The 27133-nt window shown below is 35.9% G+C and overlaps 1 long non-coding RNA gene across 2 annotated transcripts in view; it reads left to right on the forward strand.

Moving 5' to 3' along the window:
• LOC113603871 (uncharacterized) overlaps positions 1-27133 on the forward strand; it is a 309663-nt gene that overhangs the window by 95068 nt on the left and 187462 nt on the right. For both annotated transcript variants that reach the window (XR_003425636.2, XR_008293064.1), the window contains exon 3: positions 26694-26832. This is a non-coding gene — a long non-coding RNA (uncharacterized LOC113603871). The remainder of the gene's footprint in view (positions 1-26693; positions 26833-27133) is intronic.

Below are 27133 nucleotides of genomic sequence, written 5' to 3' on the forward strand. Positions count from 1 at the left end.
GAAAAATAAGGAAAAAGGGAACATGACTGTAAAATATTTTGAGCTGAAAAATACCATCAGCAATTGTTAATTCATCTGAAGTTAATGTTCATATCAGTAAATCAAAATCAAAATAAATTCTGTCACTGAAATTTATTCATCTGTTTTCTTTCTTCATCCCTGTATTCCTCTTGTCCCATAAATATGCACTTAGTACAGCATGTACCAGGTATCAGTCTGGGTAATACACTGATAAATTAGACCTTGCCATCATGAGATGCCATGAGATCCTTGCCATCATGGGGTTTATGTTCTCCATGTGTGAATGAGGGTTTGTATTTGTTGCATGAGAGACAAAAATAGGCAAGTAAATGAATATACAAGTGAGTTACACATTGTGAACATTACTGAGAAGGAAATAGAGTGATGTAATAGGGAATACTTGGGTGTGCAGAACAGGCTAGTGTGGTTGGAACGGAAGATCAGGTGGTGGGTGGAAGAAGATGATGAAGAGGCTGTATCCTATAGAGTAAGAGTTTGGTTTTATTTTAAGAGCAAAGGGAAAACACTCAAGTGTGAAGAGCATCTTGAGGTGATTTAAATTAAAAAACAACAACACTGTAATTGTTCTTTGGAAGATACATATGGGGAGGTGAAGGTTGAAGCAGGGACCCCACCTAGGAGGCTATTGTAATTGTTCAGATGGGAGGCAATGATGGCTTGAACTGGATGAGAGTCCAAAAAAGTATAGAGGAGTAGGCACATTGCAGGTATATGGTGAAAATAGAACCAACAAATCTTAGGGATTAGGCTTGGGGGATGAGGAAAGGAGACATCAGGAATAAGTGCTATTTTTTTTAGCTCGAGGATAATGGTGTATTTTATTGAGCTTGGAACATGTTTGAAGTGGAGGGGGATCAGCAGTCTTTCAGGTTTTTCTTTGTTGTTGTTTACTTGTTTGTTTTTTTGTTTTGTGTTTGAGAAGCCTAATACTCGTAGGTACCCAAGGGGATAGGCCAAGTAGGCTGTTACATATTTAGGTCTATTTCACAAGGGAAAGGCCAGCTTTGGAGATACCTAGGAGACATTAGTATACAGGTATGTTTAAAGTATAGGATTTGATACGATTCTCTAGGGAGAGTATACCAAGCAAAGATACTAGAGGTTAAAGCTGAGCTGGAAAGGGTGGCACTTTATATTTGTCAGTAAACTAGGATGGAGGTCAGCAAACCACAACCTGTGGACCACATCCAGCCTGGGGCCTGTTAGTGCATGGCTACCAGTTAAGAAAGGTTTTTATACTTTCAAAGACTTGTAAGGAAAACAAAGAAGAATATATGAGATTGCATGTGGCTCACAAAGCCTAAAATATTTATGATCTAGCCTTTTTAGAGAAGAGGTTTGAAAAAGTTAGAGAATATGAAGCAAGCAAAGGAAACTGAGAAGAAATGTGCAGAAATTTAGGGGGGAAATCAGAAGAGTATGATGTCATGGAGGCTAAGACAAGAAAGTGAAAAAAAGTCTCTGAGAGGATACTAAGATGAGGACAAAGAATGACCTGAATACCATAGATGATCTCATTATAGTTAAGGAAAGCGACATTAGTGTCTGTAGCAAACAGCAGTAACATTTCAGTGACTTGACACAGTACAAGTTTATTTCTCACGAGTGCAATTTTCGGTTGGCCAGAGGTGCAGAGGTGGTGTGCTCAGCTCCATATATTCGTATGGGGACACAAGTCCTTTTATTTTGTGGCTCTGTTATACTTTTGGGCTTTGAAATGTGAAGCTGGATCCAGATCCACCAGCATTGGGTCTGTGGATGGAGGAAGAGAGGAAGGATCACACGTGCGAACTCTGTCATGGGCTATATCACTTTTTTTCACATTTGATTGGCTAGAGCTTAATCACATGGATATAGGCAACAACAAGGGAGGCTGGGAACTGTAGTCTGAATATGTTTCTAGAAGATAAAGTAGATGGGGTTTGGTGAACACATAGTAGTCTCTGCTACCGAGATCTCAATAAGAGCAGTTTTTACAGTGTGGATCCAGAGGAAACCATAGCTCAGTGGCTGTGGGTGTGAGGTTAAGAAATGGAGACAGCAAGCGCAGATATCTCTTTCAATACGTGTAACTGTGAAGGGGATCATGAAACGGGATGGTAGATGGAGAGGAATGGAGGGTCAAGAGAAGTTTTCCATGGAGGAAGCCTTGTGTAGTAATAATAACAACAATGGTACTGATGATGATGATACTAACAACCATCAATTTTTGAGAACTTATTTTATACTAGACATAGTTCCAAATACTTTTCTTATGTTAACTCATTTAATCCCTGCAATACATTTGTTGGTGTTGTAGGTGTTCTTGTTATTCCTATTTTAATAGACGAGAAAACTGAAGAACAGAGAGGTTAAGTAACTAGCCCAACATCACACAGTTGTTGGTAGAGCCAGGATTAAAGTTCAGCTAATATAGTTCCTGTGTTAATGTTAGCTATAATGCTTGGTAGGAAGAGCACAGCTTTTAGAATCAAATGGACTTGGATTTGAAATCTGTACTTGTTTCTTAATCGTTACTTGACCTTCGAGAAGTCATATAGCTTCTCAGTTTTCTTATAAAGAAGATAATGACTAGTGTAGAATTATTTTTAGTGTTAAATAATATATGTAAAGCACTGAGTATTATGCCCAATACTTACTAGACATACAATAAATGGTAACTTTAATACACTAATTATGAAAGATATAAGTCTAAATAGATTTTTTTCATTTTACACATTTATTCTTTACTTACAAACAGATTTAGAAAACTTGCTCATGCTTTATAGTCCAGTAGATATGAGTGAAAATATCATTATGCATAAGTTATTTTAAGAGGTTCAAGCATTGAAAATCAAGTTGTATATGATTTTAAATGTATATACTACTTTATAAGTTCTGTAATGCCTTAGGGGAATCTTTCACAAAACAGTGTCTGATAGCAAATTGATGTTCTGTGCTTTTATTGTCATTTATCCCCTTATGTTGGATAAATGTGTCTTTGTTTATAAAATTCTAGAGTGGAGCGATAATCTATTGAAAGACTTAACGCTTTTCACATTCAAAAGGTCACTGGAATTTTATAAATACAAATAAATGGATATATCATCCAGTGAGAAAGATATGTCGCTTATCAAACCAGGGCCTCTGTCTAATGAAATGTGACACCTCCTACTGGGCTCTTAGAACAAGAGAAAGAAAGCAGAAAATGTTGTAACTGGTTGAGTGTAGTCAGCTAGTCATACTTGCCAGATGGCAAACATATCTTTCCCACTGTAAAATTTATTTTTTGAAGTTTATTTATTTATTTTGAGAGAGAGCACACATGCTCGGGAGGGGCAGAGAGAGAGAATCCCAAGCAGGCTCCATGCTGTCGGCACAGAGCATAATGTGGGGATCCATCTCACAAACTGTGAGAACATGACCTGAGCCAAATTCAGGAGTCGGGTGCTTAACCAACTGAGCCACCCAGGTGCCCTTGTGAGGTGAAATTTCTTAAAAAAAAAAAAAGTCTACCATGTTTGGAAGATGCTTTAAGTAGTTTTTAATTGGTGGGGTTTGTGTGAAAAGAGTCTCTTTTAAATCTAAGATAAATTCATTCCTGAAAGTGAAAGACCTCATTATAAGGAAATTATATGATATGGGTCCCACGAGAAAAGCTTTAGAGAAGATTCCAGGTACTATATAATTTTACATCAAAGACTCTAAGCCATTAATGGTGTTCCTCTAGAAAAAGCTGTGTCTTTTAGGTTCTAGCCCTTTTATGAATTAGCATATCTTAGGAAGAGATACATGGAAACATTAACCTGGCTATGTTCCCCTGCTCTTTCTGGGAATTCCAGACCAACTTCCGCCTTTTCCCAGCTGTACCAGTGATCTCTCAGATAGGTAAGGGCCGCTTGGAATCCTCAGGGGCACCTAGAGCATGTGCTGGTTGGGATCACATGGCCCCAGAGGCAAAGGCTTTGCAGCATAGCTCTTGGTAAAGAGCTGTGTATTCAAAAAATTTTCTAGTGATCTTGTCACTTAGCAGTGGCAAATTTATTTAATCTCTTTATGCCTTACTGTCCCCTTTGTAAAGTGTAGCTGTTAATGCCTCTCACATAGAGTTGCTGTGAGAATAAAAGAAACAATGAATGTAAGGTGCATTGCACCATTTCTGGCAATGAAGTCCACCAAAGATGGAAACCATTATTACTTGGGCATTAGTAAGCAGTCTACCCCGATAGACCTGGGGCTTAGGCAATGCTGAGATGATTCTTAATCTCAGAGACCAAATGAGAAAAGAGTAAGATAAAAACTGGGTACTTCCTGCTCCAGAATTATCTAGTTCAGGTACAGTCTTGTAGAGGGTTGGGTCTGGGCGGGAAGTCTAGAGAGAGAAGTCAGCGCAGGGGATATAATGTGATCCTGGGTAGAAAACAATGCTCAAAAGGTAAACATTCACATCAGAATTCCAACAGATGTGGAATTGGAGAGGATTAAAGGCCATATGAGGACATGGGACTGGGACTGGGACTGGTATCCACCAATCCAAATTTCAGTCTGTGGCCATTTGAGTGGAGAGTTTCTCCTCAGGCATATAGAGTGGGGCAGTAGTGACAGGTGGGAGACAGTCAGAAAGGCAGGGGTTATGAGGTCAGATTAGAGGAAAAGGGGTCTGAAAAGGAGGGAGAATTTAGGACTTGGGGAAAATCAAATCATGTGGATCCTCAGTTAACACTCTTCAGTCATAGGGATGGGGAACTATGGGCAAGGTCTGATCCATTGATCAGAGAGATAGGGTCCCAAAAGCTGAAATTTAGGCTAATGAGGTCAAGCCCCTGAAGGCAGAAATGCTGTGGGATGAGGACAAGGATGGTTTCCCTAGACAATGGAGAGGAGGGATTACAAAAGGCAGAAGGGCTCCTTGTGAAGAATGGAGGCTTCCAGGAGAAAAGTAGGACCAATAGCGAGCCAGACTGATGCTAGTTCCGGGAGGGTTACCTTATATTGGCTGTTGCTCATGGTTAAGATGTGTCCTAGAGAATGGGCCTGGACTGAGCCTGTGCTTGGGGTAGGAGTCAGATTTGTGAATGGGTATGAACTGATTAGGGCAAGCCCCTCACAACTACTAGGTGATCTTTCTAAAAAGACAAATCTGATCCTATCTCTTCTCATAAAGCCATTTGGTGGCTCCTGTTGTCTATGGGATATAGTCCAACTTGTTTAGATTGGCCTTAAAGGACTGCCATGATGTGGCTCCAACCACCTTCCCAGGTTTGATTTTTTCCCTCAGATATTTTCCCCTGCACCACAACCATGCAAAACTACTTATCATTTCTCAAACATGCCTCTGCCAGACTCTTATGCCATATGACCTCCTGTTTTCTATGCATCCTCCTTGAATTAAAGTATATTCTTTTTTTTTAAAATTCAAGTTCAAGTTAGTTAACATACAGTGTAGTATTGGTTTCAAGAGTAGAGTTTAGTGATTCATCACTTACATATAATACCCAGTGCTCATCCCAACAAGTGCCCTCCTTAATGCCCATCACCCCTTTAGCCCATCCCCCCACCCATCTCCACTCCAGCAACCCTCAGTTTGTTCTCTGTATTTAAGAGTCTCTTAAGGTTTGCCTTCCTCTCTGTTTTTATCTTATTTTTTCTTCCCTTCCCCTATGTTCATCTGTTGTGTTTCTTAAATTCCACATGAGTGAAATCATATATTTGTTTTTCTCTGACTGACTTATTTTGCTTAGCATAATACATTCTAGTTCATCCATGTAGTTACAAATGGCAAGATTTCATTCTTTTTGATTATCAAGTAATATTCCATTGTGTGTATATATACCACATCTTCTTTATCCATTCATCAGTCGGTGGACATTTGGGCTCTTTCCATAATTTGGCTATTGTTGATAACGCTGCTATAAACATTGGGGTGCATGTGCCCCTTCAAATCAGCATTTTTGTATCCGTTAGATAAATACCTGTTAGTGCAATTGCTGGGTTGTAGGGTAGTTCTATTTTTAATTTTTGAGGAACCTCCGTACTGTTTTCCAGTATGGCTGCACCAGTTTACATTCCCACCAACACCACAAAAGTGTTCCCCTTTCTCCACATCCTCGCCAATATGTGTTGTTTCCTGAGTTGTTAATGTTAGCCATTCTGACAGGTGTGAGGTGGTATCTCACTGTGGTTTTGATTTGTATTTCCCTGATGATGAGTGATGTTGAGCATCTTTTCATGTGTTTGTTAGTCATCTGGGAATTAAAGAATATTCTTATGAAGAAGGCAAATTATAGGAAATATAAAGCAGTGGAAATTCAACTAGTGTTTTAAATTTGTTCCTTGAATATTAAATCTGTAAATGCAAGTAGGTAGAACATATTTGGACTTCTTGGTGAGGTCTTAAAGAGATTTTACATCTCCCTCTTTGAGCCAAGTATCCTTCTTGGTGTTTCTATGGAATCCTCTGCACATCTCTTGGCAGTTACACTCTGGTATGCTTTCGTTTTCTTCTTCATCTTTGTAATCCTGATGCTAAGCACAGCATCTGACACCTAGATGCTCATTTCTGAAGTACTGAATGACTATCAGAGCAGCTGTGGACATCCCTTCCTCCACACTTCTATTGCACATTAAACATGCCTATACTGGAACCCTTATCTGATATGCACAGATCATTGGTTCCTAAGGTATTTCATCTCTTAACTATAAGCTCAGTGAGGCCAGGGGCTATACTGTTTCTTTCTGTACATCTCGCACCTGGTACACAGAAGATGCTCAAGTAATATTTGCTGATTGAAAGAACTCAAGTAAACTTTCAGAAGACAAATGACCTTTGTACAGAACCAATAAAGATTGTGTTCTAAAACTGTTACTGTCCATTAAAAAGCAAGTAGTCCCAGAAGATTTTTAGCTGCATAAAAGTTTTCCCATTATTCTTTAATTGGTGCCCAGTAGCTAAAACTCCTGTTGTTTTGTCTATTTCCGTGTACAATAGATATGGATTCTCTTCTGGGTCTCCCTGAAGTGAATAGCAGTGTGTAAACATCCTATAGCTTCAATATATTGATTGAAAAACTGGATACTTTATATGACTTTTATCTTTTTTACTACTCATATTATCTTAAAGGTTATATTTATATTCAGGCTATGTTTGTAAAAGTTTTGAATGGAACTATTCTTCAGTGGGGATGGGAAAGAAATTTCTTAGCTCTCTAGGAATTAATTCTAAAGAAACTGTATTTTAGTGCCATAGATAATTAAATAGTATGTTTTAGTTAACATCTTGACTCTGGGAAAAAAATTTTTACACTGCAAGTTAAAAATATTCTAAACATTAAAATATTTTGAGGATATTTTATTGAGAAAATTTGAGAAAAAAGTCTCAAATTTCCATTCAGAAATTTACATAGAAGATTTTAGTGGCCTTCTCTTCTTTTGTTAAAATGTAAACGTTTTTTAATGAATAAAAACAAGGCAACTATTAAATATCCATAAGGAACTTCTTTCTATTAAACTCAAGGAAAACAACCCAGCTTTGAGTTAGAAAGTATGTCTTTATGTTGAAATACTTTTAGCCATTTTTAAAGTTAAAATTCCTTGAAATGTATCAAAAAGTGCATTCTTACAAAGAAGGAGAATTATAAAATAATTAAAACAGTGGAAATGCAGTAACTTTTAAATTTGTTCTCTGAAATCCAAAAATACATGTACTTTAAACACATTTGAATTTTTAGCAGGTTTACAGTAAAACAGAATGGTTGCCTTCAAGAAATAAAAAAAATTGGGAGATAAATAAAAACAAATAGCTGTTATATCCTGTCTAAAGCAAAAAGAAAAAAAAAACCTCCCTCTATATTACAGTGTTATGGTACTATTAGTAAACTCTTTTAAAACGTGGATCAAAGACAGTGAGGTTGTGAAATTAGTTAATATATTTTATGCTATTCATATTTTTATGTATAAGAAACTTGTCTACCAGAGTGCAAGCACCAGTGGAGGAAAGATATCTTGAGCAGGGTGGATAACAGATGTTGATGGTCATCAGTGATAGATGAGTTTCAGGTCACTGAGGCATAGCCCGGAAACTTCAGGGTGGCCTCTTTGATGAAATCCCAAGGGAGAAGGGGGAAAGGGAAAGGTGAGGTCCCTCACTCAACCCATGCAGTGTTGATTGGCCAATAAGGGAACCATGTAATCCAATATGTCTTTAAGAAAACCTCTGAGTAACTTTAGATGTGATTAAAAGAGAGATCTTCATATTAAGGGAGATAAATGAGGCAAATCCTATTTACTTGGATGATCATTTCTTATTACACATTTATTTAGCTCCTCCACACATCTGCTTGAAACATTCTACAACTCTATTCTAGTGCCTACAGGGAAAAGAGAATGGGAAATTAAAATTCTTGCTGTGTGTCTAAAAAATTCCATACAGTTTTAAAAGTGACAAAATCAGCGGCTCAGTGGATTGTTTTGTCTGTGTCAAGGACCTCAGAGTGTTGTCTGTCCACAGGTGGTCATAGGCTGGTGAAGCCCATGGGAAAGAAGTATGGCTAGGCAGTCCTAGTGGTTGCAAAGATAAGGCATTGAATGCATGAATACTCATGTAGTCAGAATCCATTTCCTGGCCAGAGAAGAGAAGATTCTGGAATTGTACATTCTGCAGGGACTAGGGTGGATCTGTGTCTCTTGACCCTTTATATCCTTCCTTTGTTCCTTTAAAATTCCTCCCATTGATATATCAAGGTGAAGGGGGAGACTGTAAGGAATTAAGAAAATATTTAGGGGCACCTGGGTGACTCAGTTGGTTATGTGTCCAACTCTTGACTTTGGCTCAGGTCATGGTCTGATTGTTCATGAGATCGAACCCCATGTCTGACTCTGTGCTGTTAGTGCAGAGCCTGCTTGGGATTCTCTCTCTCCCTCTCTGCCTCTTCCCTGCTTATGCATGCTCTATGTCTCTCTGTCAAAAAACATTTAAAAACTTAAAAAAAATACTAAAAAAGACAATATTATTTATAGGCCATTTTATTTCAATACATAATTTCTAGGCTCAAAAGAGAAATAGAGAAAGAAGAGGGAAAACCACTGGCTTATGTGACTCCAGAAAAGTTATCTTATTGCCATTTTAAAAAATAGAAAATGAGGACTGTCCATAGGTAACTTCAGAGTCACGTAGAAAAATAAGATCGTCAGTCCTCATTTTGTATTTTTAAAAATTTTCAATAGTAATTGTTAAGAGCTTCTACTAAGTCCCATTTTATGTCTGAAAGTAAATCCTGTTTGTGGAGGCTAGTTTCTAGAATTCTTAATCAGTTTTTATCACTAATGAGATACGTGTTTTTTGGAAAGTCTTTTTTTTACTCCAACATTTACTTTCTTCATTTTCAAAATTAGGTGGTGTACTAAATAATTTCTAAGGTCTCTTCGACCTCTTGACAGTCTCTTGATATAATAATTTTTGGCTAAATTGAATTTTCTTCCTTTTCCTTGTTGGTCTCATCAATGTGCAAAGAAAGAGATTTTAGTATCTAGTGGATAGTGAAACAAGACGTTTGAAGACAAAACAAGTCACAAAACTGGAAACTCCTGAATAACTGAGATTGTCTACATACGGTTGCTTCAGTTGTTTTGAATAACTTGATCTGTCAATGAGTTAATAGCTTTCTAATTCATTAGGGGAGGAGGTTGGGAAATAAAGCCCCTGATATTTAACTAAGTTGATCAGTCATGGTGCTGGTTGGATGTCTGATGAGACCTTAAGGAACATGATTTCAATTAATGCCACATTCCGTTTTTATTTATAAATCTCTGTCTGGAAATGGCTCCCAGGCTAGAGGCTATCAAACACATTCTCTGTTGGGAGCAAGGAGGAGTTTCCCTACATTTTCCCTCTTGACGGTACCTCTCTAAGGCTTAACCTCAGCCAGTCAAAACACCGATCGATGTCACTGTGACAGATATTTTTTCTACCGTTATAGTGTCTGTAAATCAAACGCCATCAGGGTATAACGGAAGATATCATGACACTACATCATCCTTTGCAATTCCACCAGTGTCAAAGAACAATAAGCATTACTTTAAAGGAAAATATTTTTTGAAAATAAATTGAGGCAATATTTCAAAAAGTTGAATTTTGTAGTGCAAAATATGTTTGGAAATATAGTTCCTGGTTCGTTGCTGGAATGCATGTCCTTTTCTTTTTTTGGTTGTTATTGAGTGTGGGAAAGAAGGGATAGTACCCAAGTAACAAAATGAAGGTGCTGTGGGGAAGACAAAGAAGAAAAAAAGATGTTTCTTCCCTGTTTACCACTTAGTAGAAGAAATAGGGTGTGAGGCTGAATAATTCTAATATAAGACAAAAAGTGATATGATAGCAGACTCAAAGCTGTCTGAGCTGGCCTACAGAAGAGAGAAAATGGAGGAAGCTGGATTGGCAGAGAAGAGCAGGAAGGAAGGACTCCTTCCTCCCTGGGATGAAGAGGACATTGGATGGTAATTGTTGCTTGTACACAGAGTTTTAATAGAAAAGACTCTTGAAAAGAGTGTGAATGACCAGGAAGGCCTCAAGAGGAAGCAGGGAGTCCCATTCATCTGCCCCAGATAGGAACGTGAAGTGAGCTGTTCTGAGTCCACTGCGATGACTTGCATTTAGGGCAGAAGGAGTCTGCAGGGACAGGTGCGGTCAGCTGCAAGCTGGTGTTCTGCACTGCTCTTCTGTCACAAGCGAAAGATAAAGGGTTGTGGTAATGAGATGGCAGTGGGTTCTCCAGAGGGGTAAGGGAGATGAGAAGCTCCCTTTTTGTTCTGGTTTCACCTCAGGGCCAACATGGCACAGTGTATTGCTTGAGCTCTGGTTCTGGAGCCTGTTTGGGTTCAAGCTTCAGCTCCTCCATTTACTAATCATGTGACCTTTGAGCACATTTTATAATGACTCTGTGCCTCAGTTTTACCATCTCTAAAATGGGCATAATAACTTATACCTACCTCATAAGGTTGCTGTAGAGACTAAGCAAGTTAATGCTTGCAAAGCATTCAGAACGGTGCCTGGCACAAAGTACAAGCCATGGCACTAACTGTGAGGTCTTACCGTGTGCATCCTGCATTTGGCTGAATTTTGCTAAGACTTCCCTGACCCACCTTGCTTCAATTATCAGCAGCTGAAGAGAGGTGTGGATAACAAAACTTGAACTCCACATTCATGAGGTATTTGAGTAACTGCTCAAAATACTTTGATGTTCACAGAAAAACATTTTGCCTGGGGTCATTACTAATGTTGGGACAATGAAATCTCTAGGGCACATCTAGGAAAACCCCCTCTGTGGACTACAGAAGGATCTAGGATCATTTAAATATGCCCGATTGTAAGGAAGTACAGAGCCTTATATTAAAAAAGAAGAAGAACCTATTAGAATTTGAGAGAAAGCTGATTACAGATGAGTGCAGAGAAGAGAATGTTAAGAAGATTAAGGATGCCATGCCCAAGCCCCCTTTTCCACAGGGATATTCTAATGCGGACACCATCCCAATCAGTAGTACCCAAAGGCGATCCTTACCTCTCTGTGCCTCTCCTACTAAAGAGTGAACTCGGGCTTTGGCCAAAGGTAACAATAAATATTAAAACCTTTATTATCAATGTTTGATAGCAGCATGAAACATTTATATTTATGTATTATTTCATTTGCTGTAAAGATGCAGGTGGTTTTAAAGATGCTATTGCTAGGTCGTTTTTAAAAGAAGATCTAATTATCTTCCTACCCATTTCCCTTTGTTAGAGCTGAGCAGAGTGCATTAAACAAAGAAAATCTGTGCTGGAAGTAGGGCTGGGATAATGCTGGCTTACAGCTAAATCATTTGTTCTGAATCAAGGTCGACAGTATAAAGGCTGTTGTGTTTTGCCTCTTTCTTAATTTTCTATTTAACTTCCTTCACAATCTTTCTGTGATTTAGAAGCAAATGCGTGCAGACATTTTGGCAATTACAAAAGCCATTTTCAAATGATAGAAAGTGTTAACACGAGCTAAGACATTAAGAATTCCTTCGGCGTGGATGTGGTGAGACCTTGTTCCTCATGTAGATGTCTTTGTGTAATATAAAAATGAAGGGAAACTGGAGCCTTCCATCTGCCACACTTGTCTGTATGGACATAATTATGCCACTCATTTAACGTATTTTGTTATGATAAATGTTGGACATGCATGAATATTTTTAAAATTTGTGCTGCAATGGGATTAGGAAAAAGAATCCCACTTGTATTTGTAATCCTAAATCCGTAACTGGTCCAAAGAGGTATAGTCAGACCTTAGAAACAGCATTGGTTTTGGATTATAGCACAGCTGGACTTGAATTCCCACTCTACCACTCACCACCTGGATGATCTAGGGCGTGATATTTTTTCTGAGACCTAGTTCCCCTGTCCTTAGATTAGAGATAATGACATCTACCTTACTGGGCATTTGTGACAGTGAACTAAGATAACACTTATAGAGGTTCTTAGCAGGATGTTTGGCACAGAGCAATCTGCTTATTAAATGGTAGTTGTTTTGCCAGTACTGGTGATTCTCCTTTTCCTTCTTAGGTTTAGAGGTGAAAATAGTTAATCATGGTTTTTTCTCTATATGCAGTTATTTTGTCAGGTTACTTAAAAATTGCATTTTTGGTATGTTAAAGGATATCTAGCTTCTTAAAAGTGTTCAGCTGTTTTTAAAAAGTTAAGAATTTAGTCTCCCCAAAATCCTACTTTCTTTTTTGAAGATGTGGCTTTGCAGATCTACATGCAAATGACAGTTTCAGGATATAGGGTGTGTGTGTGTGTGTGTGGTAGGTAGTGTATGATTTCTAGCCAACTCTTCCTATATATGGTTAAATATATTTATTCCTACCTGGCTATACTTTAGTTAAAGTGACTGTGCGCAAATTTTAGATATTGGTTCTAATCTGCTTAATAATCTCTCCCACTGGGTGTCTGGAGGTCTGACACAATGTAAACCATACACTTAATAAATAATTAAGTACCTATCTTTAAAGGAGCTGAAGATAACACCCCTGATAATGACTTCTCAAAGTACAAAGGACCATTCAACCATCCAGTTGAAACACGTTAATTAAAAATTGAAAGTCATAAGTAATTGAATATTGATTTAATGTTTCTGCCCTGAAGGGCAAGTTGAGGACTCTGGCAAATTTATATAGGAAGGAAGCCTTCTGCAGACATCCCAGGGGAGGGACATGTTTCTAGGAAGTCCTTATTGCACTGAATTTTGTTGGTGGTTCTGAAGGCTCCAAGCAGTGATCCTGACCAATGGTGTTTCTTAGATTTTCCACCTTTATGCAGCCTTGGTCTTATCATTGTATGGAGTGCTCAGTGAGATGGACCAAATGCTTATTTAAGGACCCTAGAAGCCAGCCTGAGGATCCTGGAAGGTTGGGAATGGAATGTCAACAGGATGAGATGGTGAAAAGTTAAGCTAGCAGTATTTCTATTACATGGGACAGTTTGTTACTGTGCTCACTGAAGCAGAAAGAAAACAATACAGACAATTTAAAACATCTTCTTTTGATTGTAAAGGAAGACACATTCATCATTTCAAATTTGGGAAAATCAAGAAAAACAAAATTACTCATACTCTAATTATCTGGTAGCACTGTCTGTTAATATCTTGGTGAATTTCCTTCTAGTCTTTTTTTGTTTTCGTTTGCTAATCATTGTTGTACATAATTTTTAGAGAATGAAACATGGAAAGAAATGAGAAGAAAAATAATTGAGACAGATATTTAGTGATTCTTATATTCAACAAAATAATCCCAAGGATATGGAAATTAGTGTTCTATTTGCATAATGCCTTTCATCTCAAACCAAAAAAATGAATCTATCAGTTATTTGTTTTTTCACATGTCTGAACAAGGGACAGTATGTTATTACCTGCTTTTTATTTTTATTTTTATTTTTTTGCAACAGGTTTCCCATGAATAGAAACTTCATGTCATGATTTACACCGCAGCATTCAGTATTGCTTTCTAAATCTTTTTTCCCCCTGGAAATACTACCAGATTAAAAGTAATTACAACTTTGAAACAGTTGAACATTAGGGATGAAATATAGAACAAGTATTATCTAGCATCATGAAAATTCAGCTGCTTTTGGTGACTGGATAATTGAGTGTTAATAAAATTTTTCATAGTTTAATACTTATAGAATCTTGAATGTATTTATTAATTACTCGCTTATACAGGCAACTCCATAGAAGAGGGGGATGATATTGAAATAGTATTGTATATTTTATCTTTTATTTATTTTGCTAGATTTTGGATTCTGTGAAAAGGACAAAGAATATGTTCTTTTTGATAGATAATAGTGTTGACCTATTGGAGGAAAATCCTCTCTTTTAAATAAAACTGGTGTGGATAAAAATTAAAAGTCAGTAAAAGATGGGAAATTAAGTCTTCTGAGTCTTAAGTGAATTTCTTACATGCTTTAGGCTAGTGGGGGATTTTCTAGTCGCTCATAACCTTTCCTGTTAAATTTTTAACACCCACATCAGTATATTTTACAGGCTTATGTAGAATTTAGAACATATCCTTCTGTGTTCTATTTTGAAGGAGGTGTGCTTTCTCAGCTTAGGTAAACCATGCCTGAGCTCCTGGTTAAACAGATCTTCAGAACTCATAAATTCAGTCCAAACCACAAAAGAGAGCTCATCTTCAGAAGTGAAAATTTTCTAAACCCTTGACATACTAGGAACCAAATGTAGTGTGATTTTCCTGCAAACAAACAAACAAACAAAAAACACCAAAACCAACCAACCAAACAAAAACCACTTCTCACAAATTGAACAGGTTAAAGTATGGAATTGCTAAACGTACTATGATAAAAATACATGGGAAAAAAAATCTCTTGAGCTCATGCTTTGATCTCACCTACTTCAGTGCCAGAAGATATGATGAAATAATTGTTCTGATTGAGAATTTTGATGGGCTATACTATAAATAATTTGTTGTTTTATAATAAAAGTAAAATTCAAAGTGATAAATGGTTTTACTTGTAGGATTATTTAGGATCTTGTTTAGGTGTGCTTAACAAAAGCCCCAAATTTCTGAAATTACTTAATTTTTATTTTGTTTTAGCTACAGATGTAAATAGTTGACTCTATAAAAGATTTTTCCTTAATCATGTCTATTTCATTTTAAATTAACAACTAAATAACAGATATTTGTTACTTGTATGTGCAAGGTATTGTGGTATTGTGTAAGTACTACAGAGAACAAAAAGTAAATAGAAGTTATCTATTTGGGGAGCTTAAGGGAATTGCCCAGGGCCATGAAACATTTGAATTGGAAATTATTAGCCACAAAGCAGTTTATGGTAGAATATTTATCAAATAAATTTGAGAAGAACAGTAATTACAAGTAGTTAATAAAATATGGAAATTGTTTATCTCACTACTAAAGTTTTATTATTTGTTTAAAAAAATAAATAATTATAGCCAGTATAATATACACCTGTAGGTAGCAAAAACTTTGTGTGTATATGTGTGTGTGTGTGTGTGTGTGTGTGTGCACATTTATATATGTATAGATTTCCCTGCTATCTGAAAGCATAGTGTTCCATGAAACCTATCTAACCTGAAATGGCATAAATCTAAGAAGCATACCATACCATTAATTTACATGGGAAAATTTTGAGGGAAAAAGACACTGACTTCAAAATGTTATACCCAGACACATAATTCATGTTCAAGTGTTCCAAATTATATTCTTTTTACTATTTTGAAAAAAAAATGCTTACATCTGTCACCAGGTAGATGGAGCAGAATGAAGAGTTCAAGGATGGAGACTTTGTGCTGTAAAAGAAATGGCAGTGAATATCAAAAACATTTAGGTACAGAATTTAGAATAAATTTATGGCATTTGGGAAAAAGTTCAATTCCAATCCAAACACAACTTTAAAAAGAAAAGATACAAAATGTAACAGTTATTTTGTGGCAGTAATCTGGGGACTGGCAGAGGTGGAGATGAGTGGGAAGAAACCAGTCTGGTTCTGAGAGCTCATCAAAATCTTACGTGAGGACGGCATGGCTGAAAGAACAAAGCACAAATCACATGGCATGTTTGGAAAAGAAGTTGGAAGGGTACATAGAGAAGCAAAAGTAAATGTTATAGGAATCAAAAATAGATGAGTTAAAATTCAAATTAATAGACAAAATATCTCAGATAAGTTCAAAAACGTCCAAGAATATATTACTTATAATTTCCACAAAGGTTTCAATTATTAAATGATGAAAATGAAAAAAATTCATTATAAAAAGAAATAGATGTTAGTGATAACTTTGGATTTATTAAAATGCAACACAAATAGAATAGAATTGGACGAAGAAGGTTACTACTTGTTCATAAAATATAGGATTCACAAGCACTATACATTTTTAGGTCCACATAAAAGAATAATTAAATATAAGAAACAAAATATCGTTGGAGACATTACTTTTCTTAGTTTTGTATAAATCAGGTAGCTAAAACACAAATTGGAAAAAAGAAAATTTGAAAAATATAGTCATCATTGTTGAGTATCCCCTGGGATATTTTACATACATTCTCCTAAATGCTTATTTGGCAAAAAAGGAAGTCAAACCACAATAGCTATTTAGAAAACATGAAAAAATATTTGTCATCATCAGTGGATTTTTTTTTTGCCACAAAATGATACTCATATATTGAGAGATTAAATGATTTAAAAATAAAAAGAAATAATGAAAACACATCAACACACATTCAACATAAAATATTAGAACACAAATAATAAAACAAACTTTAGGAAAATAAGAGAAAGCCATAACAAAAGCATAGGTATAATAACAAGTCAGAAACAGGAAAGCAGAGATTTGATAACTTAGTTTAAGGGTTGGTTATTTGCAAAAACATTGAGAAAATTCTGACCTGTATTTTAAAGAAAGGGAAAACAATATTAAATATAAATGAGAAAAAGTAATGACTAGCAGATATATTCTTACAAATTATGAAAATGTAATCATGGGGGAAAAGGCTTGAATAGATTAATAAACTGAGAGAAATTTAAAATATTATTACTATTTTGAATAAACAAGGTTGTAGGGCTAATGTTTTTTCTAGTGGCTTATTTTTTTTTTTTCTCAAAGAACTCTGCTTGGAACATTATGGAAAGTTTACATTTTAAAAGTATAACCATGATATAAAACTTTTCAAAGAGGACACAAAAAAGGAAAATGACAATTCATTTTGCAGATTTTATTTTTGAGTGTATATACAAACAAAACTTCAAAGTTACACGAGCATAAGAACAACAACTAATTTACAGCAAAGAGAGTTTTTATTTATTATCAGGGAGTCTATTTGTGTGTATTATCAATATGTGAAAAAAATCATCACAAAAGATGCTAAGGTAGTATTAATAACATTCTATATTGATTCTTTATAATGATAAACTATTACCAGAAATATTCTTTAGCTTGATTAAAATAAAATATCTATAACCAACAATGTACTAAATAGAAACATTAGAACTATTTTTACTAAATTTGAGAACAAGGATGGATGGTAATCATTATTATTATTTAACATTATCCTAGAAATTCTAGCTGTTTCAGTAAGCATGAAGCAAGGGCACGTGGGTGGCTCAGCTGGTTGAGCTTCTGACTTTGACTCAGGTCATGATCTCATGACTCATGAGTTGGAGCCCTGTGTTGGGCTCTGTGCTGACAGCTCAGAGCCTGGAGCCTGCTTTGGATTCTGTGTTTCCCTCTTTCTGCCCCTCCCCTGCTTGTGCTGTCTCTCTCTTTCTCAAAAACAAATAAACATTAAAAAAACTTTTAAAAGTAAGCATGAAGCAAGAAATTATTAAGAATTACAGGGTATTAAAGAAGAAGAAAAAATATGCTTACTTTCAGATTATTTTTATGGTCCCTCCAAACATATCAACTGAAAAAACCATTAGGAAAAACCATTTGGTAAAGTGGCTACTTAGCTCATTATCAAAACCGATAATTTTTCTATAAACTTGTATAACAAGCTAGAAATATGATGAATAAAATATCTTCCCAGTAGACACAACAATTAAAATACTTAATAAATTTAATAAGAAATGTAGGATGTATGTGAAGAGTACAGCTTTACAGAGGAATATAAAGTAAAACAAATACATGGGAACATTACCCTTTTCTTGGATAAGAAGACTGAATATTACAAAGATGTTTATTTTTAAATTACTTTTAGATTGATTTCAGCTACATTTCAAATTCCAGTTTTTTTTCTAACTTGGTTAAATGAGTCCAGATTTCAATGAAAGAAAAAAGAATATTTATGAAAATTTGAAAAAAAGGCATGTGAGGAAGAACATTTCCTCCTAAATAATAAAAAGAATGTGGTTTTGGTACAAGAATCACCAGACTGACTAGTAGGCCCAAATAACTCAGAAATAGATCCTAGTATATGAAAGGATTTTGCATTTAACACAAGATAGTATAAGTTGGTGAAGAAAGGAAAGTTCATTAACAATGCTGAGAGAATTGTTTAAAAATTTGCCATACATAAAGTTACATATCACCTCTTACCTGTAACCAAAGTAAGTTCTCTACATTCTTAGGAGTGATTCTTAGGGGAGATATTTTTAAAAATTAAAATATTAAGATAAATACTGAGTAAAAATGGCTATATTTTACTTAAAAATAAAAGTACATCATTCTTGAAAATATAAACTTAAAAGACAAATAAAAAATTAGGAAATCAGGGGCACCTGAGTGGCTCAGTCAGTTAAGCATCTGACTCTTGATTTTGACTCAGGTCATGATGTAATAGTTGTAACACCAATGCCTGTGTCCAACTATGTGCTGGGCATGGAGCCTGCTTAAAAGTCTCTCTCCTTCTCTCTCTATCCCTCCCCCACTTTGTGCTCACTCTCTCTCTCTCTCTCTTTCTCAAAAAAAAAAAAACCAACAATAAAAATATTAAGAAATCATGTATCACTGGTGCTTGAGAGACCAAGGGCTACTATATTAAACATAAAAAGACTTCATAAAAATGGATTAGCAAAAACACTAGACCCCTGAAATGAGAAGAGAAAATGGGCAAAAGATAAGGTTAGGCAAGACACAGTAGAAAATATTTACCAGAAAGTAAATTAAGGAAAAATATTCACAAAGAAGTATAAATTTAATCACAAACTTTTCCTACTTATTAGTTTAGGGAATATGGGGGACAAAGTGGTATTTGATGTTAGCAGGCATTTGGAGAAATAAGCTATTATAATGCTGGTGGGAAGTAAGTTGGTATAATCTTCCTGGTAGGAACATGGCATGAAAATAGTTCTGACCTTTTGACTAATTCCCCTGGTAAGTAAGGTGTTGTCTTAGAGACATAATCATACACGTATACAAAGATTTATGTGGCCTGATATATAATACCAAGAAAATTGGAGATGAGAGAAAATAATATATTTTAGAGCATACACAATGGAATATTACTCAGTCATTAATAATTATGTTTTCAAACTGTATTTAAACAGATGGAAAAATGCCTATAAAGTTCAAGAAAAGGAAGGAAGCTTAAACAGGCATAAAATGATGCTAACTGTGAGTTGGTGTGTATGTCTATGTAAAATATGTGTACACATAAAGAAAAGACTGGTAGAAATGAAGTGTCAACAGTGTATTTTTCATGGTATCATTATTTTCTTTATCCTTCCCCCTTTTTTTTTAAATTTCTACATTATGGAATGGTTCTGTACACCACAATTTCATTTAAATAAATTGTAGGTGCTTATTGTGAATAATGTATAAATACAGAGTTACATGAAGGCAGTAGGGTTATAGGATCTATTGCTTTAAATAATTTTCACATGCTATTTTTAAATTTAAGAAATGGGAATTTATGGAGAGTTGAAGACAAAGATACTTTAATATTTCTGAATCCTCTAATGAACTTTTTTGATGGAAAACTATCATTAAGACAAAATCCAGATAAAAGCACAGTGAATGCGGCTCCATTTCCTATCATCTTTTTTTTCTTCTGCTTATCTGGGTTTAGGAATGAATTTCAAAAATTTTGACTCATATTTTCCCTAAAAGATCTTTGAAGAAGTAAGTACTCTGCTTTGAAAAACTAAGTGGACATCTACAATTTTGTTTTGCGTTAATGAATAAAGTAGAATAGTAGTAATTTCTGATGAAATGCAAATGTTTAAAATTTTAAAGTAAGTTGCTAGATTAATTTCTAAATGTATCCAATGGAATCAGAAAAGCTTAGCCCCATGGTCCTGCTATGTGGCTGACGGACAATGGAATTCTGAAGGCCGTTTCAGGTTATCTGCCAGGTCAGTGATATTTTCATAATGAGAAGTGGTTATTTGCCTTTTCCCACTGGCTTGGCCTGTATGCAAAAGCATATGGTGGATATAACTGCTGGCACTTTAGCGTGGATCAAGATAGGCACTCAACCCTATGAGTTATTGGTGAGTGTGTATCTCCTTCCCATACAATCATGGTGAAGAAAATGCCAGTTGCACTTAAGAATATTCTTTAATTTTATTAAATCTTGACCCTTGAATATGCATCTTTTTGATATTCTGTGTGCCAGTGTGGGAATACACATAGTTATTTCAAGCAAAAGCATTTTGCAATTGTTTTGGTTGATAACTGAACTAGTTACTTTTTTTTTTTCTCATGGAACCACATTTTACTTGAAAGAACTGTTGACAAACTAGATTTGTCTTGATTCTTCAGACTTAGATGTTTGTTAGACATTTTTTTTTTTTCTAAAAATGAACCAAGTGAGTCTGTTGTGTCAAGAAAAACAACTGATAGTATTTGTGGTCAGAGATACACATAAGGCTTTCAGGCAAAACTTAAAGTTTGGAAAATTTGTATTTGCTGCTGGGAACATGGCAGCCTCCCCAAATGTCAAGACTTTTCTCATGACACCAGTGGTGATAGCTAACATGAATTTTTGATATTGCATAATGAAATGTGTCAACACCTGGAAAATTTCTAACTCAGTGAATGCATATTTTCTGAATAACCAGTATAGAATGTTCAAACTCATGCACAGGAAAAACATCCATTCAAAGCAGAAGATATGTCAATGGATTTTAATGTAACAGAACATGAAAACTTTCCTGATATGCTTTCAGATTCACAGTGCAACTAACCCTTAAGGAACTACCACTTGTTGAGTTTTAGTGCATTGTCAAAAAAGGGTATCTACAATGGTAAAAGATTAATTAAAACACTCTTATCTTTTCCAGTTACCTATCTTTGAGAGACTAGATTTTCTTCATATACTTTAACCGAATGGATTATCAGATAGGTTAAATGCAGAAGCAGGTATGAGAATGTGATTGTCTTCTAAGCCAGATGTTAAAGATACTTGGAAAGGGGCACCTGGGTGGCTCAGTTGGTTAAGCAGCTGACTCCTGATTTCTGCACAGGTCATGATCTCACAGTTTGTGGGTTCGAGCCCCGCATCGGGCTCTGCTCTGACAGTGTGGAGCCTACTCAGGATTCTTGCTCTCCTTCTGTCTCTGCCCATCTCTCCCTTCTTAAAAAAAATAAAGATACTTGCAAAAATGTAAAATAGCATCATTCTTCTTACTAACTTGTTTTGTTTTTTGAAAGTGTAGCTATTTTTCATAAAACATGAAATTTATATTAACATGAATGAGTTTATGATTTTTTAAAAAAATTTTTTAATGTTTATTTGTTTTTGAGAGAGAGAGAGAGACAGAAACAGAGACAGAGACAGAGCCTGAAAGGCGGGGGGGAAGAGAGAGAAGGAGACATAGAATCCAAAGCAGGCTCCAGGCTTTGAGCTGTCAGCACAGAGCCAGACGTGGGACTCAAACTCACAGAGTGCAAGATCATGACCTGAGCTGAAGTCAGAGCCTTAACTGACTGAGCCACCCAGGTGCCCCGAGTTTATTATTATTTTTAAATGAATGAATTAAAAAAACTTACAATAAGTAGCTTGAAGTTTGAAAATGTTATTAAAAACATCTTTTGGGTTGAAATATTACACTATTATTAGTGCATGCCTGATTAAAACAATAACATAAATACATCTCACATTTTGGTGAATACTAAATATCAAAAGTAAAATTTTATTGAGATCCTATCTCTTCAGATGATGGACATGGCTGTTTTTCCCCTTCAATTAGCTCATGTATCTTATAAATAAATACCACATGTGCTAGTTGAGACCAGATTCAATAAAAACTAACATTAAAGGAAGGTAAGTAATTGGGCTATTAGGAAGTGCAGTGCTTAAAAAAGTTCCACTAGTGATTATATTTTAAGAGCAATTGTAACATTTGCATCCCCAACATCTTCCTGTTGAGTTAATTTAAATTAAATAAATGTATTGGAAGAGTAAATACATAATCAGAGAAATGGTTGAGGACAAGTTGGAGACATTTCCAAGGAGAAGAAATGAATATCGCTCTATGCTACCCAATATTCTTTTGGAAAAGTAATGAAAACGTTTCTTTTATGAGATTCAATACACCGCCAAGGAAATAGAACTACCAGTTACCTTTGACATGTGTTACTTCTACCCAGGATGTAGTGCTGAGCTGTCAAAGGTCAATGCGAAACTTTTTGCCACCTTGAAATCATGCAAAATACACAGCTGAGAAGCAGACTCATGTCTCAGTTAACAGAGGCTTATAAGACATGAATATTTCATGTCCCTTTGCCACCTCAAAGAACTCATACTTTAGGGACAATGTACCATAATAAGAATCAGAAAGGACAAGAAGTATGCCTTTCTTTTGTAAAGAGGGTAAAGGGCAATTGTGCAAGGAAGGTGCAAAAGGAGAATAGGTGTGATGCCCTGACCGTGGCTTGCTCTTAAGCAGATCAGTTTAGGAGAGTATATATGGAATGTGTAGGTCTGGAAATGGATTACCTTAAAACTAAAATAAATGGCTACGTCATTTTTTTTAAATGTATCCTATGGAATCTAAATATCAATGCAATTTGTTACTCATTATCATTATTTTATAAAACGCATGGAAAATCTCTTCTTTTCTAGTTGGAATTTATAATTTCTTTTCTCAATTAAATTCTTATTTTATCCTTTACGCTTGAAAGCTTTTTACTAATCACTGTGCAATAAAAGTGCCTTCACTGGGGCACTTCACTTCTCTGTCTTAGAAATTCACGATAGGAATCTGAGCTACACCCAGTGAGACATCTCGTTCTCTTGGTGCCTTCTTTAAGGCTGCTAAACATTGCAGTGGGATTCGTTAATTTTGCTTTTACTTTTGGTGGGTTTCTTACTTTAGAATGAAGGACGACTAAGGACTATACTTTCTGTAGATTCCCTCGACTCTGATTTCTATTTCAAATATAGAAGGCAAAGTTTTTTAATTTTTTGCTCTTTTGTTTTTTTCCTCTTCCATAACTTTACGGGAGGGAGGGAGGTATTGTCTCAAGTTACTTATCTATAGACTGATGCTAGCATGAATATAAGAGTTTCATGCTTTTGAACCTCTTTTGATCTTAATCCCAAATGCCTCCCTGTTCAGAGCCTTGGTGCCTCGAATTCTGCTCCAAAGGATGCATTATCTTAGACTAGCAGTCTTGTTGCTTTTCTCTACCAATGAAATGAGAGGGTGAAAGAACCCAGGACAGCAGGTTGTGAAAGAAGTGCGGAAGGAAGATAGAAGCTTAGAGAAAAAGTAGCTGGAGTTCTTAACAATGGAGAGGAGACTATTTTGAAGTTCTAAGACCAATTCCAACATGTGTGTCTCCAAGTAATTCTCTATACCAGTGGGGTATCCTAGAATTCAACTCTGTTCTGACACTATCTACTAGAGATAGCATCACATCCTGCAGGTTAAGGGCTCAGTCATTCAAGACTGCCCCCCCGTCCAGACACCAGTCAAGAGCCTAGGTTGTCACCTGTACTTTTGACCAACTGGACATAAATTGGAGGTTCCTACAACCCCCTCTTTGGGTTTGGTTAATTTGCTAGAGTGTCTCATAGAACTCAGAAAAACATTTTACTTACTAGATCACTAGTGTATTATAAAAGGATATAACATAGCTAGGTATGGGGAAAGGGGCAGGGCTTCCATGACCTGAGTGTGCCAGTGTTCTCAAATTTCCCTGTGTTCACCAACCCAGAAGCTCTCTGATCCCCAGTCCTTTTGGATTTTTTTAAAAGTTATGTATGTTGAGAGAGAGCGAGCGAGTGAGCATGTGCATGAGCGGGGAAGAGGCAGATAGAGAGGGAGAGAGAGAGAGAATCCCAAGCAGGCTCTGTGCTGTCAGAACGGAGCCTCATGCAGGGTTCAGTCTTATGAACCATGAAATCATGACCTGAGTGACAATCGAGAGTTGGATGCTTAACCGACTGAGCCACCCAGGTGCCCCCTTTTGGATTTTTATGGAGCTGTCGTTATATAGGCATGATTGATTAAACCAATGGCCATTGATGATTGATTCAACCTTCTGTCCCTCTTCTCTCCCCGGGGGGTCAGGGAATGGGACTAGGACATGGTTGATTCCCTTGGCAAGCATCTTTGATCCCTAGGTAGAGTCTCAAAGTCACCTCATTAACATAAGAAAAGATGTCTTTATGGCTTTTATCACCTAGTAAATCCAAGGATTTTAAGAGCTATGAGCCAGGAACTGTGGAGAAGACCAAATATATATGAAAAATCTGAATGGCCAAATACATGTTTCTTATAAATCACAATATCTCATAGACCAAACACAAAGCAATTTGACTTCATGATTTTGCCTCAGACTGACTATGAAAGTATTCTAAATGAGAAAGCCTAATGTTAGAATCAAAGTTCCATCAAGAAGGAGAATGCAGAGAGAAAATTTTGGGTGTGATTCCAAATATCTGAGTTAAACCCATTTGTCAACACGCTTGAGCAGCTTTATATTTTTATATATTAAGGGAGTCTCAAATTCCTTATGACTTATAATAAGACCTTTACAAGGGGACTATATGGATTGTGTTTAGACAAAACCAGTTTGACCATTTTAACTTAACTGAAGTGTTTCCCATGTCAGTTGACTTGTCGCCTGTTAAAAGGTAGAAATGTTAGTGCAAGAAGATAATATTTTGTAATGGTTTTCCTCTGAGGGCAATGTTTTCATGTGTCCCGGTTATTTTTATTGCTTACATGAAAAAGCTATGCCACATGGCTTATGTATATACAAGTGTTGCTTTGAAGGCAAGCACAGGTTTACACCTGCTAAGCTTATGTTGGAATTTATTTTAATTCATTGTACAGGCACTGGCGTTTTAGATAGCATATTAAAATACGATTAAAGTCATAGGAAAGTTAGATATCATTTAGCCTTGTCTTCGTAACTTGCAGTTACAGAATTATGTATTAGCCAACCTAAAAATTGAGTATGTTATAATTAACATAATCGAATATATATAATCAAATACATGTATAATTAAAAGATAGGTGCATCATGGGCTTTGGAGTCTTGTGTTTGAATTTTGACTGTGCTGCTTGCTTTGGACTTTGAATAAGTTACTTAACTTCCTTTTGACTCCATTTCTGTATCTGTAGAGTGAGGATATTAGAGATCCTTCATGGAGATGTTGTAAAGGTTAAATGACACAATACAAATGAAGCACTTAGCATAGTGTCTGACAGACTAAGTGTTCAGTACACATTAGCTAAATTGTTTTTATTTATAAGTTAAGAATTTGAGACAAATTGCTTATGTTTTGGGGTAATGTGGAATATATACTCAAGTAATGTGGAAATAGATATATTGAAACATCTTATCCTTTCATTGGATGCCAAGGGTAAAGAAATACATATATATTATATTATGTCCAAATAAATGGGTCAGTATAAACTAGAGGTTTGGTTAAGCTCAGTGAACTGGTACATATTAACCTGATTATGACGATGTAGTTACTGTGTGGGAACAAGGCCAGGACTCACTGAGACAAAATTAAGTCTTAAGATGCCAGGCTTTCAACTCATATTATATACAGTGAAAACCTTCCTGTTACATTAATACCTAAACTTTTCTTTTTATTTACTACAAATCCATCTCCTTTTATTTTTTCTTTTTTTATATGAGCAGGGGAGAATATTGTAATCATTCTTCATAAAACACTGCATTATAAAGACTTTTTGTAAATGTCCACAGGCGTCCTTAGCTGAGAATGAATCCATTTGAATAAAACCAGTAATCTGAAAGTAATTAAAGTAGTTTTGTAAGGTGCAATAAACATCCATTGTTGGGTCTACAAAGCATTAGTTTATGCTATTGTGAAGAAGATGTCTTTTTAGGCCCTGAGCTGTTTTGAAAAATTTCAGAGGCCACAAGTCTGAAAAAAACAAGGACAAGATAATGACTGGAGACACAATTAATCCTGGTGCCTCTGTATAGTACAAACTGTTACAACAAGCAAAGAAAAAGCTGGTCAGGGGTTATAGAAAGAGAAGTTAATGCATAGTCTTAAAAAAAAAAAAGCTTATATGTAGAGGACTCAATGCGTGGAATGAACAATAGCTGAGAAATTAAACTAGCATAAGACAATACATTGTGTTATAAAGAAAGGGAAAATGAATTTAAAATGTTTGCAGAAAATATGAAATATAATTTGTATCCATGTGTATGTGAAGACCAGATTGAATTTAGGTAAATACTTTTTTGTTTCTTTAGGCATGACCTCAGTTGGTGTCAAGGTTTCAAAAGCCCATGCAATACGTCACACATTCCTGACTCAAAATTCTTGCCCACCATGTAAAGGGGTTGCACGTTACAAGGAGCCTGGAAGAAACTGCCAGTGCACACTCTGAAGGTCAACATTTATCAGGCAGCAACTTTTTATTACTTAACTCTTTTCAAACTTCCTTCACAATAGTCTGTGTTTATGAGGATGAACAAGAATAAACAAGACAATTTCTGGGTCTGACTCCTACCCTAGTGGCCTCCAAATTTGGTACCTGATTTAGGAAATTAAATCTAACCTTTAAATATGAAATAGTTAACTTCCCCACCCTGAAGCTGAATGCTCAGGCAGAGGGATTTCAGCCTTTCTGCTTCCCACCCTGTTTCTCACAAAACAGATTCAGTCAGCATTTTAGGAAAACCTCATTTTT

Source organism: Acinonyx jubatus, chromosome E4 (genome assembly GCF_027475565.1).
Source record: "Acinonyx jubatus isolate Ajub_Pintada_27869175 chromosome E4, VMU_Ajub_asm_v1.0, whole genome shotgun sequence".
NCBI classification, from domain to species: domain Eukaryota; kingdom Metazoa; phylum Chordata; class Mammalia; order Carnivora; family Felidae; genus Acinonyx; species Acinonyx jubatus.